This window comes from Saccopteryx leptura, chromosome 8 (genome assembly GCF_036850995.1).
Source record: "Saccopteryx leptura isolate mSacLep1 chromosome 8, mSacLep1_pri_phased_curated, whole genome shotgun sequence".
Taxonomy (NCBI): Eukaryota; Metazoa; Chordata; class Mammalia; order Chiroptera; family Emballonuridae; genus Saccopteryx; species Saccopteryx leptura.
In genome coordinates, this window is record NC_089510.1 from 86490668 (window position 1) to 86511174 (window position 20507).

The 20507-nt window shown below is 38.9% G+C and overlaps 1 protein-coding gene and 1 pseudogene across 7 annotated transcripts in view; one reads left to right on the forward strand and one right to left on the reverse strand.

The window, feature by feature from the left end:
• MECOM (MDS1 and EVI1 complex locus) overlaps positions 1-20507 on the forward strand; it is a 695135-nt gene that overhangs the window by 11429 nt on the left and 663199 nt on the right. The window lies entirely within an intron of this gene.
• LOC136380059 (DNA-directed RNA polymerases I, II, and III subunit RPABC2 pseudogene) lies at positions 17220-17547 on the reverse strand (annotated as a pseudogene).

Genomic DNA, 20507 nt, shown 5'->3' on the forward strand with positions numbered 1-20507 from the left:
AGGTGATGGTTGTTACCAATGGGCTTAGGTGGATTATGTAAACCCCTTCAATTTCTTTGCCTGTAAAACTGTGCAGTCAGGTAATGTCAGCAGTAGAACTCTGGAATATCTGACACTTTAATTGCATACTAAATCCACAATTGACCCATTTTGACAGTGATAAACCACCTGGTAAGCACATTTGGAAAATAGAGTATTATTCTTAATTTTCACCAACAATACTCCTGATTTTGCGAGTGCAGGTATAAGCCATGACTCCTCACTTAAACTGCAAATTGTTATTGCTATACACTTGATCTTAAGGTTTATGGAAACTATACAGACCTGACTCTCAAGATTGTCAATGGAGTCAAGGTAGAGCTGGTGAGACAGTTTGTGAAATTCTGTTATTCCTAGGAAGTTAGGAGTAGCCAGCTACACAAAAGTCATTGGAAATCAAGGTTTTACATAAATTTTAACCCAAATTTAGATTGTATTACTATAGCCTAACCACAAGAATTTTGCCATATAGTTTAATGTGCATTTATAATTAAAAATCTTTTTAAATAATTTAAGGCTGACAGATAATGATGGCGCATTGAATCTTGTTGCACTGATTATATTAACCCCACTCACACAATGAGGTCACCTGAATTCAAATGCAATTATGACTTCTTCCTCTCTGCCCACAGCCTCACACCCCATTCTTTACTCCATATCCCCCACCCCCATTTTACAAATCTCTTATCTCTATGGAGAAAGCAGGGCTATTTGTGCCTCAAGCCCTGAATGATTGCAGGGTTTCATTGCCCATTAAGAGTTTTCTTCTCCCATGACCAACCTGGTATAACTTTCTATCCCACTCTTAAGGCATTGGGAACTTCTTTAAATGAGAGCAGAGACTAAGAACCATGGCTTTCATAGTTTGCTGTTGATTTAAGACTTTGCCTTTGGCCAGAACTATGAAATTAAATAGTAATAAAATGTTTCATGATAAAATAATGATAAAAATGAATGGAGGGATGGAACAACTATCTTTGTTCTGTTAAGGTCATGCTTTGTGACCTTTTGGATCTCAGACTCCTGCAAGAATCTGATAAAAAAGTATGTATAAAAATTTTCCATATAGTTTCAGTAGTTCATGGACTGAATATTATATAAGATGTGTGAATGCTATAGATATTATAGTTGTTTGCATATGTGTTCAGACATATTTCATCCTAGTATGTTATTTATATAACATTTTAAAATCTTTATCAATATTGTTTCATTATCTTAGAGATATGATTTTTTTCTGATTAAAAAATTTATATGCGCTTGTTCTAGCAATTTAAGAGCTGCAACAATTATCACATAGAAAATGAAAGTTCTTTGCAGTTGATCTTCTTTCTTGTGTCACATACTGCCTGCAGATGACCACTAATCATTGCTTAAAGTCCTGCAGATCTCCCCCATGTATTTATTAGCACATACACATACACATACACATACACACACAGCTTTATGACTTTTTATATAGCCACTTGCTTTTTTCCCCCCTTAAGTTAATAGTGTACCTCAGACCGTCCCCCCAGTCAGTACAAAACACTCTAAGCCAGTCTTTAAAGGCAGCAGCTTTCCCATTGTTTGGATGTAACACATTTTATTGAAGCAGTTCCCTATGGATGACATTTGGATCATTTCCAGTTTTCAGAACAGAACAGACAGAGAAGTTCCCCAAACCAGGACCTGAGGGAAAATGAAAGTGAAGTGTACAATGAGAGGAAGCTGGCAGTTCAGGGTGAAGCGTGCTGGCCTCTGAGCAGTGGGCAACATGGGGCTTGGGCAAGCCACAGAGGGTCGCCTCACCCTGTCAGGACAGAGCAGATTTCCAAGCACTTTCGTTCCCTGAAAGACCAAGAGCTGAAGTCCAGAGACAAGGTGCATCTTTGTACAGTCCATTGTGATGGATGTCATATCTGAAGCTTGCTGGGTTGTTCTGGACCTCATATTTTTGCCTCATTTCCATTTTCTCCTGTTGCCCAGGGTGTAGCTGGAATCAATCCATATGGCTTTATCTGGATAAGGATAAGTAAGTTGTCAGGGTTTCAAGTCTCAAGCTTTTTAATTTATTTTAATTATTTTATTGTTATTTGTTTGCATAGTACATTATCATCACCCTAATTTATCTTGTATCTATACCTTAAGCCAACTGATGCGACTAGATAAATGCAGGTAATTATTTGAAGCCAATTAAAAATTTTTTTGATGTTCTTTAAAAAGATACAATAATTTCTAACCTATGATTTGGAAAGGCCATTTTTATAGGAAAATGTTTTTCACTGGGTAACCAGGCTATGGGAAAATTTTCATAATGGAAACTATCTTGTACTTTTAACTATAGCATCAAAAATATGAAAGTATAATGTTACATAAAGCCCATCAGATGCAAAATTCCGGTTTTTGATTATAAGCTATAAACCAGGATAGAGAGACTTCTGAAAAAAAATTTTTTTGGCAATGATGTTGTTAATTAAGTATAAAAAATTAAGAAAAAAAAATGAGCTCATCTCATTCCTTTACACAGAAGGTTACAAAAATGGAACAGCTCGATTTTGGTTCTAGTGGGAACAGCTTTGCTTATTAAAGCTCATTGGATTATGTTAGATTAAAAACACTAGACATTTTAGATTGAATTTGAAAATGTACCATCCAAAGAATTTAAATTTTAGGCATATAAGTCTTTTTAAGAATTAATTTTCTTTGTGATTTTGATTCTTTAGAGTACAACATTAGTTCCAGATTCATATTAATTTTTTGTGGATGCATAAAGATTGTTCCATGGGGCATTGCTCTTGTTAACATTTTCAAAGTATATTTGAAATGAGATCAATCAAACATAGTCAATAAATAGTGATTGTATATAAAAGGAACAATGAAAAAAATCCTAGAAACACACAGTTTCCTTAATACATTGAGTGTCAGCATTTGACAGACAGACGTATATCCCTGACAATGGTTTGTTAATTGAGACAAAGATGCCCATGTGCCTCTTGCTGGCTATCAGTGCCTGCAAAATGGTTTTGTGAACTTGAAACACTGAATCTTGTGCCTGACTCTTCTTCAAATAACTTGTTAGCATGGTGAAGCCACGCTCCCGCAAGCTGCAGTGCCTTTCTGAGTACCTGGGGTCTTTCATCTGAAAATAGTACCAAACCTCATTTCTCTTTATACCTGTCAGCTGTGGAGGTCCCTGCCTGCCTCACTAAATATCAGCGTGTTAATACTGATATGGTTTTTATTCAGATACTTGAAAATAAAACCAGGCCCTTTATAAATACTTACTTGGTGACTATCACCAACATTCATTCAACAACTATTTATGAAGTAGCTATAATTCTAAGGTGAAGGGAAGGCAGCAGCCCCCTGCCTATATGCTGCTCCCATTTTGCAGGAAATAAATGTATAAAGTCTCATATGTTTAGATATTGACTTGTAGTATGAAGAAGATCAAGCAGGATAACTTGCTAGCCAGCATCCAGGGGTTTTCTTTTAGAAGAGTGGTCAAAGAAGTCCTCTCTGAGAAGATGGCATTTGAACAGAGAGCTAAATGAGGAGAATGATTATGAAATGTTTGAAGTGTGGCTCATTGAAACTTGGATTATAATAAGAATATTCAACTTGTCTCATTCTCTAACTTAGGCAGAAACAGAAAAAGTGTATGAGCATTGTATTTTATTTCAGTTATTCAGTGCATTTATATATACTACATGTACATTGAACTAGCTGATGCTACAGCCGAGGAGCCAGCACGGCTGTTTGTGTGTCTTCTTATAAAGATGAGAGTTCTGTGTTTGGTCTGTAAATACTACATTATTGGCAGCATTAGAAGAACATATTAAGTGTCTGGATCCACAATTCAGTCTATTTATTCAATATTTATTGTCTATATATTCAACATCCTGAACTAAGTAATGTGTTGGGCACTGAGTATACAAAGACAAAATGTATCCTGCCCTTGAGGAACTGTGTGTGAGTCTATTAAGAGAGACAGACGTGTGAACAGAGGGTTTCAGCACAGTGGGGTGAGTGTAAGAGCAAGGGTAACAGCTCTATTCATGTTGAATCATTATGATCTGGCTGGCCTATGTGACCAAGAGCATACCTTCATTTTACATCTATTCTTGCAAACAATTCTTTGACCTATATCCCTCTAAGCTCAGAAAAATTTTGGGGTTAAAAGTTTGCATGTTTTTAATAAATTTTAAGATATATTTCTAAATATATCTTCTGTGCCTTCAAATGTGCCTAATTATGAAGGATATTTGGATGTTGAATGGGCAGGGCAAGTAAATGTTTCCTGAAAGATCCACCCATTATACTTGTCTCTGGTTAGGGAAATGCTGATTGCAATGACTTACTAAACTTCAGGCCGTGCTTGAGGTATATGCCCCAGAACCTTGGGTTAGCAGATGGGCAAATTACTCTTCTCATGGTCACCAGTTTCAGTGTATTTTATCCCTTGTGCAGTTAAAGCAACCTCACTTTTGCCATTACAGTTCAAAGAGAAGTGTTTTTTTTTTAGGATCTCAAAGAGTTTTCTCCAACTCTCGACACTTGTAGCTCTGTCTGGGAGCAACGATCTGGTCAAAATGCCCAATCTGAAGTCTGCTTGGTTTCAAAAGCAGCGTTTTGCTTTTAAGCATAGTTTTTATCCAGAAGATAGTGCTATCCAAAGACTGACATGTTATTTGTAAAACAGAAATAAGAATAAAGAGCACTGCCCTTTCTTCCAGTTCTTTTTGCCAACCATCTTGCTGTGCTATGCACATGTGTCTAAGCCAATGTTCCAGCCCCTAGGCTTGGCACAGAAATCAGTGCATTCAACATCATTACTGCCGGGCACAGTTTAAAACCCTGAATGAACTCCCCATTTGCCTAAATGCATAAGATACTAGTGATTTAAGCATCCTGTTGAAATGTCGCAATATTAAAATTACAGCATAGGTGTGGTTTGATCCAGGAATTAGCAATGTATCTTCATTTTTTTGACCTAAAAATACTGGGTAGATGGGTTTGAAGAGAATGGGTAATGTCAAGGTAAAAAAATATTATGCAAGGGCCTCATGATCTGTGTATCAGATCTCTCTTCCTGCCATTGAGTGATAGTAATCACAGTCACCAAGGTTTTATTCTCAAGGAAAGAAAATACTCTGATACCTAATACAATGAGCTGCACCTTAGGAAACCTTCCAAGTCAATCTGTGACACTGGCCAAGACTTGTAGGCTGCTTCCAGGGTGTATGGAACGTGACCACTTTCATTCTACTGTTCTTGGTGTGATTTGCTCGATCACATCATAACATCTCATTATGTAGCCTTGAGAATTACTAATAACTTTCCTAAAAGGAGAATGCTCTCTGCAGTGATTTGAGCCTTATCTACCTTGAAGATAGGCTCTTTTTTTTTTCACTAGGTGTGATAATCTCAAAAATCCAGTATATGTTGGAATATATATGCCATGGCATATATTTTTTAAATTTTTATTAATTTTATTGTGTTTACATGAATTCAGGTGTCCCACTGAATATAACACCCTCACCCCCACCCCTGTGTCCCTATTTATACCCCTTTTGTCCCCCTCTCCCTAATTTCCTCTCTCTTCTGCTCTGGGATTTGCTGTCCTGTTATCTGTATCTATGTGTTATGTATATATAATTTAATCTCTTCACCTTCTCTGATCCCATCCCCTAATCCCCCTTTCCTCTGACAGCTGTCCTTCTGGTCCCTGTGACCCTACCTCTGCCTCTATTCTGTTCCTCAGTTCACTTTGTTCAATAGATTCCACAAATAAGTGAGATCATATGATATTTTTCTTTCTCTGCCTGGATTATTTCACTTAGCATAATAACCTCCAGGTCAATCTATGCCATCGCAAAAGGTAAGATTTCCTTCTTTTTCATAACCATGTAGTATTCCATTATGTATATGTACCACAGTTTTTTAATCCACTCATCCACTGATGGACACTTGGGCTGTTTCCAGATCTTGGCTACTGTAAACAATGCTGCAATAAACATGGGGGTGCATTTCTCCTTTTGAATAAGTGATTTGGTGTTCTTGGGGTATATTCCTAAAAGTGGGATAGCTGGGTCAAAAGGCAGTTCCATTTTTAATTTTTTGAGGAAACTCCATACTGTTCTCCACAGTGGCTGGACAAGTCTGCATTTTCACCAGCAATGAAGGAGGGTTCCCTTTCCTCCACACCCTTTTCAGCACTTATTGTGTGTTGTTTTGTTAATGAGCGCCATTCTGACAGGTGTGAGGTGACATCTCATTGTGGTTTTAATTTGCATTTCTCTGATGATTAGTGACATTGAACATTTTTTCATATGCCTATTGGCCATCTGTATGTCCTCTTTGGAGAAGTGTCTATTCATTTCTTTTGCCCATTTTTTTTTTATAATTTTATTTTTTTAATGGGGCGACATCAATAAATCAGGATACATATATTCAAAGATAACAAGTCCAGGTTATCTTGTCTTTCAATTATGTTGCATACCCATCACCCAAAGTCAGATTGTCCTCTGTCATCTTCTATCTAGTTTTCTTTGTGCCCCTCCCCCCTCCCCCTTTCCCACTCCCTTTCCCCCCTCCTCCCGTAACCACCACACTCTTATCAATGTCTTTTAGTTTCACTTTTATGTCCCACCTACGTATGGAATAATGCAGTTCCTGGTTTTTTCTGATTTACTTATTTCGCTTCGTATCATGTTATCAAGATCCCACCATTTTGTTGTAAATGATCCGATGTTATCATTTCTTACGGCTGAGTAGTATTCCATAGTGTATATGTGCCACATCTTCTTTATCCAGTCGTCTATTGACGGGCTTTTTGGTTGTTTCCATGTCCTGGCCACTGTGAACAATGCTGCAATGAACATGGGCTGCATGTGTCTTTACGTATCAATGTTCTGAGTTTTTGGGGTATATACCCAGTAGAGGGATTGCTGGGTCATAAGGTAGTTCTATTTGCAGTTTTTTGAGGAACCACCATACTTTCTTCCATAATGGTTGTACTACTTTACATTCCCACCAATAGTGTATGAGGGTTCCTTTTTCTCCACAGCCTCTCCAACATTTGCTATTACCTGTCTTGTTAATAATAGCTAATCTAACAGGTGTGAGGTGGTATCTCATTGCAGTTTTGATTTGCATTTCTCTAATAACTAAAGAAGATGAGCATTTTTTCATATATCTGTTGGCCATTTGTACTTCTTCCTGGGAGAAGTGTCTGTTCATGTCCTCTTCCCATTTGTTTATTGGATTGTTTGTTTGTTTGTTGTTGAGTTTTATGAGTTCTTTGTATATTTTGGATATTAGGCCCTTATCTGAGCTGTTGTTTGAAAATATCATTTCCCATTTAGTTGGCTTTCTGTTTATTTTGTTATCAGTTTCTCTTGCTGAGCAAAAACTTCTTAGTCTGATGTAGTCCCATTCATTAATTTTTGCCTTCACTTCTCTTGCCATTGGAGTCAAATTCATAAAATGCTCTTTAAAACCCAGGTCCATGAGTTGAGTACCTATGTCTTCTTCTATGTACTTAATTGTTTCAGGTCTTATGTTTAGATCTTTGATCCATTTTGAGTTAATTTTTGTACAGGGGGAGAGACTGTAGTCCAGTTTCATTCTTTTGCATGTGGCTTTCCAGTTTTCCCAGCACCATTTATTGAAGAGGCTTTCTTTTCTCCATTGTGTGTTCTTGGCCCCTTTATCAAAAATTATTTGACTATATATATGTGGTTTTATTTCTGGACTTTCTATTCTGTTCCATTGGTCTGAGTGTCTATTTTTCTGCCAACACCATGCTGTTTTGATTGTCGTGGCCCTATAATATAGTTTGAAGTCAGGTATTGTAATGCCCCCAGCTTCATTCTTTTTCTTTAGGATTGCTTTGGCTATTTGGGGTTTTTTATAGTTCCATATAAATCTAATGATTTTTTGCTCTATTTCTTTGAAAAATGTCATTGGAATTTTTATAGGAATTGCATTAAATTTGTATATTGCTTTGGGTAATATGGCCATCTTGATTATATTTATTCTTCCTAACCAAGAACAAGGTATATTCTTCCATCTCATTATATCTTTTTCGATTTCTCTTAACAATGGTTTATAGTTTTCATTATATAAGTCCTTTACATTCTTTGTTATATTTATTCCTAAGTATTTTTTTTTGTTGCAATTGTGAAGGGGATTATTCTTTTGAGTTCGTTCTCAATTGTTTCATTGTTGGCATATAGAAAAGCTATTGACTTCTGTATGTTAATTTTGTATCCTGCGACCTTACTGTATTGGCTTATTGTTTCTAGTAGTCTTTTTGTGGATTCTTTGGGGTTTTCGATGTATAGGATCATATCATCTGCAAAAAGTGATACCTTTACTTCTTCTTTTCCGATATGGATGCCTTTTATTTCTTTGTCTTGTCTGATTGCTCTGGCTAGAACCTCTAGTACCACATTAAATAAGAGTGGAGAGAGTGGACAACCCTGTCTTGTTCCTGATTTAAGGGGGAAAGCCTTCAGTTTAGTGCCATTTAATATGATGTTAGCTGATGGTTTATCATATATGGCCTTTATCATGTTGAGATATTTTCCTTCTATACCCATTTTGTTGAGAGTCTTAAACATAAAATTGTGTTGTATTTTATCGAAAGCCTTTTCTGCGTCTATTGATAAGATCATGTGGTTTTTATTCTTTGTTTTGTTGATATGGTGTATTACGTTAACCGTTTTACGTATGTTGAACCATCCTTGAGATTCTGGGATGAATCCCACTTGATCATGATGTATTATTTTTTTAATATGTTGTTGTATTTGATTTGCCAGTATTTTGTTTAGTATTTTAGCATCTGTATTCATTAGAGATATTGGTCTGTAGTTTTCTTTTTTTGTGCCATCCTTGCCTGGTTTTGGTATGAGGGTTATGTTGGCCTCATAAAATGTGTTTGGAAGTATTGCTTCTTCTTCAATTTTTTGGAAGACTTTGAGTAGAATAGGAACCAAGTCTTCTTTGAATGTTTGATAAAATTCTCTGGTATAGCCGTCAGGGCCTAGACTTTTATTTTGGGGGAGGTTTTTAATGTTTTTTTTCTATTTCTTCTCTACTAATAGGTCTGTTTAGGCTTTCTGCTTCTTCTTGACTCAGTCTAGGAAGGTTGTATTGTTCTAGGAATTTATCCGTTTCTTCTAGGTTGTTGAATTTGGTGGCATAAAGTTTTTCATAGTATTCTACAATAATTCTTTGTATATCTACGGTGTCCGTGGTGATTTCTCCTCTTTCATTTTGGATTTTGTTTATATGAGTTCTTTCTCTTTTTTCCTTGGTAAGTCTTGCCAAGGGTTTGTCAATTTTGTTGATCTTTTTAAAGAACCAGCTCCTTGTTCTATTAATTTTTTCTATAGTTTTTCTGTTTTCTATTTCATTTATTTCTGCTCTGATTTTTATTATCTCCTTTCTTCGGCTGGTTTTGGGCTGTCTTTGTTCTTCTTTTTGTAGTTCTTTAAAGTGTGAAGTTAAGTGGTTCACTTGGGCTCTCTCTTGTTTTATTCATATAGGCCTGAAGTGATATGAACTTCCCTCTTATCACTGCTTTTGCTGCATCCCATAGATTCTGATATGTCGTATTGTCATTTTCATTTGTCTGTATATATCTTTTCATCTCTGCACTTATTTCTTCTTTGACCCATTCATTTTTTAAAAGTATGTTGTTTAGTTTCCACATTTTTGTGGGATTTTTTTCCTCTTTTTTGCAGTTGAATTCTAGTTTCAAGGCTTGATGATCAGAAAATATGCTTGGTACCACTTCTATTTTTCTGAATTTGCTGATGTTGTTTTTGTGGCCCAACATATGGTCAATTCTTGAAAATGATCCATGTACACTGGAGAAAAAAGTATACTCAGTCACTTTGGGATGAAATGTCCTGTAGATGTCTATCATATCCAGGTGCTCTAGTGTTTTGTTTAAGGCCACTATATCTTTGTTGATTCTCTGTTTGGATGACCGATCTAGAGCCATCAGCGGTGTATTGAGGTCTCCAAGTATGATTGTATTTTTGTCAGTTTTTGTTTTAAGGTCAACTTTAATGTTTTCTATATACAGTATCATGTCATCTGCAAATAACTATAGTTTTACTTCTTCTTTTCCAATTTGGATGCCTTTTATTTTTCTTCTTGTCAGATTGTTGTAGCTTGGACTTCCAGAACTATGTTGAATAAGAATGGTGGAAGGAGGCACCCCTGCCTTGTTTCTGATCTTAAGGAGATTGCTTTAAATTTTTACCCATTGAGTATGATATTGTCTGTGGGTTTGTCATAGATGACCTTTATTATGTTGAGGTATGTTCCCTGTATTTCCACTTTGCTGAGGGTTTTGATTATAAATGGGTGCTGGATTTTTATCAAATGCTTTTTCTGCATCTATTGATATTATCATGTGATTTTTATCCTTCCTTTTACTTATGTGATGAATCACATTTATTGATTTGCAAAAATTGTACCAGCCTTGCCTCCCTGAAATAAATCTCACTTGATCATGATATATAATTTTTTTCATGTATTGCTGGATCTGGTTTGCTAATATTTTGTTGAGGATTTTAGCATCTAAATTCATCAGGGATATTGGCCTATAGTTTTCTTTCTTTTTAGTGTCTTTACCTGGTTTTAGAATGAGGATTATGCTCGCCTCATAAAAGGAGCTTGGAAGTATTCCCTCCTCTTAAATTTTTTGAAATAGCTTGAGAAGAATAGGTGTTAGTTCTTCTTTGAATATTTGATAAAACTCATCTTTGAAGCCATCTGGTCCAGGACTTTTGTTTGCTGGGAGTTTTTTGACAACTGTTTCAATTTCATTTGTTGTAATTGGTCTGTTTTGGTTTTCTGATTCTTCCAGATTGAGTTTTGGGAGATTGTATGTCTCTAGGTATTTATCCATTTCATCTAAGTTCAATTTTTTGGCATACAGATCTTCATGGTATTTTCTTGCAATCTTTTGTGTTTCTGTGGTGTCAGTTGTTACTTCTCCACTTTCATTTCTAATTTTACTTATTTGAGTCCTCTTTTTTTCTTGATTAGTCTGGTTAAAGGTTCATCATCTTGTTTACCTTTTCAATGAACCAGCTCTTGGTTTCATTGATCTTCTTTATTGTTTCTTTTTAGCCTCTATGTCATTTATTTCTGCTCTGATATTTATTATTTTCTTCCTTCTACTTTCTCTGGATTTTATTTTTTGGTCTTTTTCTAGTTCTTTTAGATGCAGGATTAAATTGTTTATTTGAGCTTTTTCTTGCTTCTTAAGGTATGCCTGTAATGCTATGAACTTTCCTCTCAGGACTGTTTTTGCTGTGTCCCATAAATTTTGAGTTGTTGTAAGTTCATTTTTATTTGTTTCAAGGAAATTTTTTATTTCTTCCTTGATCTCATTGTTAACCCATTTGTTATTTAATAGTATGCTATTTAGCTTCCAAGTGTTTTAATGTTTTTCAGTTTTTTTACTGTAGTTGATCAGAGAAGATGCTTGATATGATTTCAATCTTTTTAAATTTGTTGAGACTTGTTTTCTATCCTAACATGTGGTCTTTTCTAGAGAATGTTCCATGAGCACTTGAAAAGAATGTATATTCTGTTGCTTTGGGGCGAAAGGTTCTGAAGATATTAGTTAAATCCAGTTGATCTAGTGTGTCATTTATGGCTGTTGTTTCTTTGTTAATTTTCTATCTGGAAGATCTGTCCATTGATGTTAGTGGAGTATTAAAATCTCCTACTATTATAGTATTGCTATTGATCTTGCCCTTTATATCCATAAAAATCTGCTTTATATATTTAAGTGCTCCTATATTAGACACATAAATATTTACAATGGTTATATCCTCCTATTGGATATCATTATGTAGTGACCTTCTTTATCCCTTAGTATAGCCTTTGTTTTAAAGTCTGTTTTGTCAGATATGAGTATTGCTACTCCAGCTTTTTTTTCATTTCCATTTGTGTGAAATATTTTTTCCAACCCTTCACTTTTAGTCTATGTGTATCTTTTGTTCTGAGTTGGGTCTCTTGTAGACAGCCTATGTACAGGTCCTGTTTTCTTATCCATGTAGCTACCCTTTGTCTTTTGATTGGAGCATTTAATCCACTTACATTTAAGGTTACTATTGATATGTATTTATTTATTGCCTTTTTATTCTTTAAATCTACAATCTTCTTTTTCTAGATATTTTTTTCCTTTGCGCTTTTCACAGCAGGCCCCTAACATTTGTTGCATTACTGGTTTGGTTGTAATGAATTCTTTGAGGTTTTTTTTTTTTAATGTCTGGAAAGCTTTTTATTTCTTCTTCAATTTTAAACAATAGCCTTCTTGGATAAAGAAGTCTTGGTTGTAGGTTCTTGTTCTGCATCACTTTGAATATTTCTTGCCAATTCCTTCCGGTCTCAAATGTTTCTGTTGAGAAGTTGGATATCATCCTTATGGGGGCTCCTCTGTAGGTAATTAATGCTTTTCTCTTGCAGCTTTTAGTATTCTTTCTTTGTCTCTTAACTTTGGCGCTTTAATTATGATGTGTCTTGATGTAGGCCTCCTTGGGTTCCTCTTTAATTGAACTCTCTGTGCTTCTTGAACTTGTGTGATTTTTTTTCCTTCATTAATTTAGGAAAGTTTTCAGCTATAATTTTTTCAAACAAGTTCTCTATCTCTTGTTCATTCTCTTCTTCCTCAGGAACCATATGATGTGAATGTTGTTTCTCTTCATGTTGTCACAGAGATCTCTTAGAGCAGGGGTCCCCAAACTATGGCCCACGGGCCACATGTGGCCCCCTGAGGCCATTTATCTGGCCCCCGCTACACTTCTGGAAGGGCACCTCTTTCATTGGTGGTCAGTGAGAGGAGCATAGTTGCCATTGAAATATTTGTCAGTTTGTTGATTTAAATTTACTTGTTCTTTATTTTAAGTATTGTATTTGTTCCCATTTTGTTTTTTACTTTAAAATAAGATATGTGCAGTGTGCATAGGAATTTGTTCATAGTTTTTTTTATAGTCTGGCCCTCCAATGGTCTGAGGGACAGTGAACTGGCCCCCTGTGTAAAAAGTTTGGGGACCCCTGTCTTAGAGTTTCCTCAGTCTTTTTCTGCCTCTTTTTGTTTTGCTGCTCTGCTTTTGTACTTAGGTTTATCTTGTCTTCTAAATTGCTGATTCAATCCTCTGCTTCATCCAGCCTGCTGTTGATTTCTCCTAGTGCAGGGTTCATTTCTGATATTGTATTTGTCATTTCTGATGGGTTCTTTTTTATGATGTCAATTTCCTTTTTGATGCTTGCTTTCTCTTTAGGTGTTCATTACATCCATCCATTGTTACTCTCAGATCCTTGAGCATCCTAAAAATCATTATTTTAAACTCAGTAGCTGGTAGTTTGGTTACTTCCATTTAATTTAGTTCTTTTTCTGGGGATTTCTCTTGTTGTTTCATATGGGTCTCATTTCTTTGTCTGCCCATTTTGACTGTGTATTAGGTAGCGCTGTCTGACTTTGAACTTTTTGTGGTGTGTTTATGAGAAAGATGGGCTTGGTGGTATTGACCTCCAGGCCACCTGTTTTTCTTGTTCTAGGAATGCTTCTTGAGGGTACTATTTTCCCTCCTGTTGTCTGTGACCATTGAATGCAGTTAGTCCTTTCGTGGGTATGGTTATACATTTAGACTGGCTGGCTTTAAGGTTCAACCTTGATCATGTGTATTACACACTGTGCAATGTCTGTCTTGTTAGGAGTATTTATTCTCCACAGTGTCTGGTACCTTCTAAGACTCCTCCTATGGGTGTGCTGCTTGTGTAGCTAGCTCAGTCTAGGGTTGGTGCTGTCTGCCATCCACTACCAGTTATGTTGGTTCTAGATCTTCTTGGGTTGGTACCAGCTGTTGTTTGTAACCCGCTGTGGGCTAGTTGTCTGCAGTTACTGCTCTTTTCACTGTTGTGTCTTAGTTTTCTGTGCCTGAGTAGTATGGGAGGGGCCAACCTGTATATAAGAATAATTTTCCTCTTACTTAAAGATGACAGCAGCTCTGTAAAAGCCCCAGGCTCTGTAAGATTTGCTGCTACTTTCAGCTGCTCCATCTCCTCTTGCAGCTGCCTGGTCTTCTCACAGAGTCTTCTGTAGAAAGACTGTAGTGTGGGTTTAGACTGACCTCACCCAACCAACACCTCTGCACATTGCAATCTTGTTGGTTGGGGCAGCTGAGATTTGGAATACAGTGTTAGTGGGATCCCCTAGTTCAGGGGTCTCTTGGTCAGGAGCTCAGTATGGAGAATGTGGCTGCTACTCCAGAGCCTATTCCATCAGCCACTGCTGGATATTCAAATTTTATTTCTCCCAACAAGGCGAACAGCAGGTTCAGACTGAGTGTGGCCCACAGTCCCCTCTGCAGAACTTCTTTCAGCTGTTGAGACCCTGATCTCAGGTGTGAAGACTGAGAGAGACTTCTCTTGGGGCTGACTGTGCCCTCCCATAAAGTGGCTAAGTTCCTTGACCAGATCCAACAATAGGCTCACAGGGACTCACACTTTAAATATCCATGCTCCAAGCCTTTCTCCCTTCTCCCAGTGGAATCTAGCCTAGCAGGGCAGGATATCCAGCACCCAGGTCAGCTGACTTTGAAGCTCCACCCTATCCACTGCACGTGAGCTCTCTGTGCTCATCACAGAAAGCACTATTTGCCTCAGCTGGGCCAGGTGTGAGGAGCCCTTTTTTTAAATACCATTCTAGCAAGGGTTGTTAGGTCCTTAACTGATGCTCTCCACAGCTGGCCCCTGGATGTACCAGCCCTAGGTTTCCCTGGCAGGAATCCAGCACAGACCAGTGGGAGACACTTCCTGTTACTTTCTTGGAGCTACAAGCAATCCAGAGTGTGTGGCTGCCTCTGGTCAGCCCAGGTGCACATGGAAATACTAAGCTGCACACCTAGGCTGGCTTTACCTACACTGGGTCTGGGGAAGGTCCACTTAAAAGTCCCGCCTCCTGTAGTCTCTGTCTGCTGGCTGCTTGTTGGGCTGAGCCACTGAAAAAACCTTTGCTAGAGTCTAGTGCTTGTGCAATTCAGGGATTAGGAAGGGTGGTGGGTGTGGCTCTGCCCCTTAGCCCCAGGTGTCAGTCTGTCTAGACATTTTCATAGACCTCAGTAGGGAGTGGCCATAGGACTCTGGTGGGTGTGGCCTCTGAGACCTAGAGGTTTGGTCTGCCTGCACTCTGGACAGTTTCCACTGAGTCTCCCATGAGGTAGAATTATCAGTCTTAGACTCAGTAGTGTCGCCGAATACCAGAAAACTGAGTCACTGTTGCGCCCCTGCCTCCTGGCTTCTCAGCATGACCTAGCTGTCAAGACTAGAGCAGTGGAGGCCCTGGCCGGTTGGCTCAGTGGTAGAGCATCGGCCTGGTGTGCAGGAGTCTCGGGTTCAATTCCCGGCCAGGACACACAGGAGAAGTGCCCATCTGCTTCTCCACCCCTCCCCCTCTCCTTTCTCTCTGTATCTCTCTTCCCCTCCCGCAGCCAAGGCTCCAATGGAGCAAAGTTGGCCCGAACGCTGAGGATGGCTCCATGGCCTCTGGCTCAGGCGCTAGAATGGCCCTGGTTGCAACAGAGCAATGCCCCAAATGGACAGAGCATCACCCCCTGCTGGGCATGCCGGGTGGATCCTGGTCAGGCACATGCGGGAGTCTGTCTGACTGCCTCCCCGTTTCCAACTTCAGAAAAATACAAAAAAAAAGAAAAAAGAAAAAAGAAAAAAAAAAGACTGGAGTAGTGGGGACTCCTAAGGGTGGAGCAATTGCTTCTTCCCAAGCTGGTGCCACTCAGAGGGGACTGCTCCACCCAAGAAAGATGGTGACTGAAGTACTGGAGAATAACTCAGCACAGGGGTTCCAGTGGCCATACCCCACAGTATCTTTCCCTGGGCCTCCAACTTTACACTCTCTTCATGCAACTCTAGTCCTCTCAGCTCTCCCTCCCCTGGAGCCCCAGGTAAGTGGCTGTGAACATGAATTTCTGTGTGGGCCCTTTAAGACAGAGCCTGCATCTCCAAGAGCTCAGACTGTTTCTTGCAGATAGAAACCTGGCCCTTTACACCAACAAATGCTTTCTGGGTGTCTCTTCTAGGCTCTGGGGCTATAGGTTCTGAAGCTGAGGTCCCACTCCTTTCACAGCGACCCTCCCTGCAGTGAGAGTTTCTCTGGACCCTCAGCTACCGCTCACTCCTGGGAGCGAGGCACCCATTTCTGTGTCTCTGGCCTTCCTGCCAGTCTTGGTGTGGCTTCTTCAGTGATCCTTGGTTATAGATTCATCTTTGTTTAGTCCAAAGTTGTTTTTTCAAGATGATCGTTCTTAAGTTGTAATAGAATTTGGTCCTGTGAGGTGGCAGTTGGAACATCCGTCTACTCCATTGCCATCTTTGAATGACAGAGACCATGGGCATATATTCTGATGGATGATGTTCTCTAGAGAAATTTTGAGTCCTAGTTTTGCTACTTATCAACATATTGTTCTTGGGCAGGGTATTAACCCTCAAATACAAGATGGAAACAATAACTACCTTCTTCCAGAGTAGTACTGTTAAAATATGACATATGTGTAAACTTTAATAATTTGTGAACAGCTGTGTGAATGTAATATGCTATTAAAAGTTCTAGCAATTGCCCTGGCTGGGTAGGTCAGTTGAGGTCAGTTGGTTGGAATACCCTCCTCCTACACCAAGGTTGCAGGTTCCATCCTTGATCAGGGCACATACAAGAATCAACAAATGAATGCATAAGTAAGTGGAACAACAAATCAATATTTCTCTCTCTTTCCCTTTCTCTCTCTCAAATCAATATATAAAAATTAAAAAGCATTCTAGAAATTACAAAATATTAAAAATGCTAAGAAGTGACTGAGAATATAAACCCTGGAGCTACATTATTTAGTCTGAAGTTTAAGCTCTATTACTACCCAGCTCTGTGGCCATGTACAAGCTACTTAGGCTTTCTACGCCTCAATTTCTTCATTTGTAAAATGGAGACAACTTATATAACAACGATAAGTAACAGCACTAATCAAGATTACTTCAGGCATTATTTTGTTGTTGTTGTTGTGGAAAGGTTGAATAGTTTATTATTTACATGCATAAAAAGTGTAAGACTAAAAGTTGGAAAGATAATTCCAACTCAGTCAGGGATGATGAGCTCATCTACCTCACAGTTTTCCGTCTAGCAGGTAGTGCTGAATAATGATGGGGATCTTTCGGACCCGGAGCTCTTCCATGGCAATGAGTGAGAGATCTGTTTCTTGCTCCAGCTCCACCTTCACTGGGGCACACATTGCAATCCAGAAGGCTCGGGTGCCCAGCATGTAGGCTTGCTCATGCTTGGTCATATATGGTGTGATGATTCATTTATGGTTGGCTTACGGTCACTCTCCAGGGGAGAGGATCTCAACATTCTTCTGGTCCTTCAGCTAGTCCTTCATCTCCCTTCACATCATCAAATTTGTCGCCATCAAAATTATCCTCATTGTCTGACATGACGCCTGCACCACAGTGACCTGGTTCTGAGTTCCAGACTCATGTAGAGACCTGTGAACAGGGTGTTCATGCATTACTGAAGTTAGGCCTCACACCTCTGTGAGGTGGGGGATACTATTATCTTTTATTAGAGATGAGGACACTGGTGACCTATTAGTTATTTGTCCTAGGTCTCTTAGTTTCCAGGGCAGAGCTGGGGTCCAGCCTGGATCTGCTTTACATGAAAGCCCAAGAACTTAATCTGAACCCTCCTCTGCCTTATTTTTTTCATCTGGAAATAAAAAGGGAACATCTGAGTATTCCAGAACTCATAAAAGGTAAATAATTTTCGGTAGAGACACCTTCATTTAAAGAAATTATTTCATACAACTCTTAGTAAAGAAGGATTTTGCTGCAGTTTTTATGGATAATCTTCCCTTTATGGCAAGGGCTGGTCATCTTTGTTTTTCATTTTCTTCCCAGAGTTATCTGCAGTGTGGTTTTTCTATCACTTGATGTTTTTAGTTTTGTTTCAGGAACTCTACAAATCTTTATTGAATGATTGACTTAGGAGAGAGTTTATTTATTCGTTGCCTGAAATCACAAGCTAATCATACCTTACAACTTACCAGTGGATGGTGCTGGATTCAAATTCCAATTTTCTAAACAATGTGTTATGATTGTAAACTTGCCTGAGGTCACCAGCATTTTTTTTTAATTAAAAAAATTTTACTTATTGAGTTTAGAGAGAGAGGAAAGAAGATAGAGAGAAACATCAGTTCGTTGTTTCATTTACTTATGCAGTCATTGGTTATATCTTCCTGTGCCCTGGTCAGGAATGGAGCCACAAACTTGTCTTGGGATGATGCTCAAAGCAACTGAGCTACTTAGTCAGGACATTCAACATATTCTTTTTCTTTTTTTTTGTATTATTCTGAAGTGAGAAGCAGGGAGGCAGAGAGACAGACTCCTGCATGTGCCCCACCAGGGTCCACCCAGCATTCCCACTAGGGGGCGATGCTCTGCCCATCTGGGGCATTGCTCTGTTGCAACTGGAGCCATTCTAGCTCCTGAGGCAGAGGCCATGGAGCCATCCTCAGTGCCTGGGCCAACTTTGTTCCAATGGAGCCTTGGCTGTGGGAAGAGAAGAGAGAGATAGAGGGAAAGGAGGGGGGGAAAGGTGGAGAAGCAGATGGTTGCTTCTTCTGTGTGCCCTGGCTGGGAATTGAACCTGGGACTTCCACACGCTGGGCTGACTCTCCACCACTGAGCCAACTGGCTAGGGCCTCAACATATTCTTAAGGCAAGGACAGCAAGCCACACTTTGTGAATCTTTCTTCTGTGCATAATGTCCGAAAGCAAGTCCCGTTTGTCCATTCTCAACTTTTTTTTTCTTTCTTTTTTTTTTGTGTGTGACAGAGACAGAGAGAGAGATAGAGAGAGGGACAGATAGGGACAGATGGACAGGAAAGGAGAGAGATGAGAAGCATCAATTCTTCATTCCGGCTCCTTAGTCTCCTTAGTTGTTCATTGATTGCTTTCTCATATATGCCTTGACTGGGGGGCTTAGCAGAGTGAGTGACCCCTTGCTCAAGCCAGCGATTTTTAGGCTCAAGCCAGCAACCATGGGGTCATGTCTATGATCCCACGCTCAAGCCAGCCACCCTACTGGTGAGCCTGTGCTCAAGCCAGATGAGCCCGTGCTCAAGCTGGCAACCTTGGGGTTTTGAACCTGAGTCCTCTGCATTCCAGTCTGATGCTCTATCCACTGTGCCACCAGATGGTCCGGCTCAACTTTGTTTTTTTATCCAAATCACTGGGGCTTTGCAACAAAGTATTTGGCTAGTTGTATAATTGAATAACTTGTGGGATTTAAGTAAAGAGGTGGGGCTAATGAGTTAACAGATTTAGCCCTTTTTTGTTTGTTTGTTTTTTGGGGAAAGGAAAGTGGACAAGTTAAGAATAGATACAGTGACTCAACTATGGATACATAAAAACACTTGGAGAGTTTAAATATATCAATTAATGCTGAGGATCCAGCCCAAACCAATTAAATTAGAATCTCTGTGGATGGAGCTCAGGCAGTGGGGAGCAATAAATCCTGGATATAAGAAATCGGGAAGAGGGAGGTCATTTGAATTAAAGAATTAAGAAGACAGCAGAGGTAGCAAGGTAACTCCATATACTACTTTTGGGGGTGATTTCAGGTTCATATGCATTTTAATGTGTGGCTTTTTAGTCTTTACATCACATGATTGGAAGTTGGAAATATTCTCTTAGCATTTACCTCCATGAACTTGTGTTCTGCCAATGATCTCTGGCCTTTGTAACAGTAACAGGTGAGAGATTTTCAGTGTGAAAAGTTGTTTTTGGGGAGAATTCATCACAGAGAATGAATTATCTTTTGAGAATTTAGAAGCTCTGTCAATCTTTAGACATTCTGTCCTGGTGGCCATTTTAAAAAAGATAATAATGGTTTTTTTAGATTAAAAATCCACATCAAAACTGAAACAATAGCAGAATCAGCAGCTATTTTGTGAGAGAGCATTTCAGTATTGCTAGTTGCTTTTGCCGTTTAGTTTTAGCATCCCAGACACAAATACTCCTGTCAACTTTCCCATGCAAAGGGAGCGCTGGGAATGCTAGAGAAGGCATGTAGGAAAACCAGAAAATGAATTGTAAAAAATAATATGTTTTTACCCACAAATGTGAAAAAGCAGAAGAGTAGGTTTTCAAGTTGGGCTTGGGCTTATTTTAGGAAGTTTGGACGTGGAATGCCAAAGGCCCTTAAGCTTGGCTGGTTCTAATGCTATCAGTCACCAACGTCCATATACACAGAGATTCATTAAGTAAACGCGTTCCATGTTGAATGTTTAGTTGCACCTGACCGCACTTGCTCAATGTGCCCAGTGGCTCTAGGGGTTTTGCTGAGCTCTGTGGGCTGGACAGGAAAACACACCATGTTGAAGAATTCACATGTT